The sequence below is a fragment of the Pteropus medius genome, unplaced genomic scaffold, assembly GCF_902729225.1.
Source record: "Pteropus medius unplaced genomic scaffold, Ma_sr-lr_union100, whole genome shotgun sequence".
Classification (NCBI taxonomy): domain Eukaryota; kingdom Metazoa; phylum Chordata; class Mammalia; order Chiroptera; family Pteropodidae; genus Pteropus; species Pteropus medius.
Window position 1 is genome coordinate 6,984,820 of NW_024351729.1, and position 1,602 is coordinate 6,986,421.

A 1,602-nucleotide genomic window follows, 5' to 3' on the forward strand; every position below is an offset into this window, starting at 1 on the left:
TGCTGGCCCCACGTGTTCCCGTGGTTTGTACTAACCTTTACATTTGTTCAAATCTTCACAGCTTACAAAGCACTTTTACCTATGAATCTCACTGAGTCCTCACCCTAGGCCAAAAGAAGAGTACACCCTATTCTTCACATTATAGACACACAAATGGCTATGTGAAGAGGTGAGGTGACTGGCCAAGATCACATAAGTCAGTGGCAGATCCAGGACTCAAACCCTAGCCTCTGACTCCAAATCCAGATTTCATTTTTCTCCCCTAAGCCATAATCTGTATTAGGTTCTCTTGTTAGATTGGAGACATGCAAGAATCAGGGCCTGACTGGGCAATGCTGAGTTCTAGAAAAGGTTGTCATGACAGATGCACTATGAAGGGGTGTTAAGAATCCAGGCTGTGGAACCAGACAGTCTATGTATGAGTGTGGGCTATGCCTCTTAATCGCTGTATTGCATAATATTGCATAATTCCAGGGGGATTCGCTTACATGGTGCTTTATGTGAATCACACTCCTGTGTGAGTGTTGTCCTTAGAAGACTTCAGAGCAGCTGTCCTGGGAATTACTTAACCATCCTGTGAGTCAGTAGTCACATCTGAGAAATGAGCATAATGATACCTACTTCCAAAGCTGTTGTGGGAACTGAATGCAATAAAGCATATAAAGAGCACATAAAGCCTAGCCAAGTAACAGTTACCCCAAAATGCTCTGTCCCCTCATCACCACCTCCTTGGTTATGTCTCGATCCATTTCCCTTTCTGTGGGAATGTTTGCCTCTAATGAAAGTCTCTCATATCCTCCATGCTCTCTATTATTCCCATGGCCTGAGCACCCTGTGATCCCCATTACAGCAGTCTTCTATTAACAACCTAGGTGACCCAAAGGAGCAGGACATCCTCTTTCTCAGTCCCATCTAACTCATCTGCTAGGAGATGTTTTTGTCCCTTAAGAGAACTGCCGTCTCTACAAACAGGATGAATCTGTGAAGCTGCTCTGCAAATGAATAAAAAAAGGTGAAGTCAATGTAAGAGGCTCTCAGTCATTATTAAAAGAGTTAGCCAGGCTCTTATTAATTGCCTAGAACCCAGTGTTTAAATCTGCCTTTGAGAAGTACAAACAGAATCTAACACACAGGGACGGGGACCGGAGGTCTAACCACAAACACAGTACAAAGATGGAAACCCCTGCATAATGCAGGTACTGCAGCAGTGCAGAAAGAGGGACAGGAAGGAATCAGAGCTGAATTACCCTAGGATTTCTAGACTAAGAGGGAGAAGGACATCAGAGAACCGTAGGCTGCCCTGCCGACTCCTCTTCCATGCCCGGTCTCAAGCTGACCACGTGGGCTGAAACCCGCGTGTTTCCTACCTACGCAAACCCCTGACCAACAACACGGAATCTTGCCCCTTTTCTTGCCTCCACTCTCTTTTGCACAATTTTATTTTATTTTATTTATTTTTAATTTGGTGGCTTATTTATTTTGTTTATTATTTATTTTTATGGCGACATTGGTTAACGAAATCCAATAAGTTTTAGCTGTACACTTTAACAGTAAGGCATATATATGTTTATACTGTGTGTTCACCTCCCATAGTTAGATTTC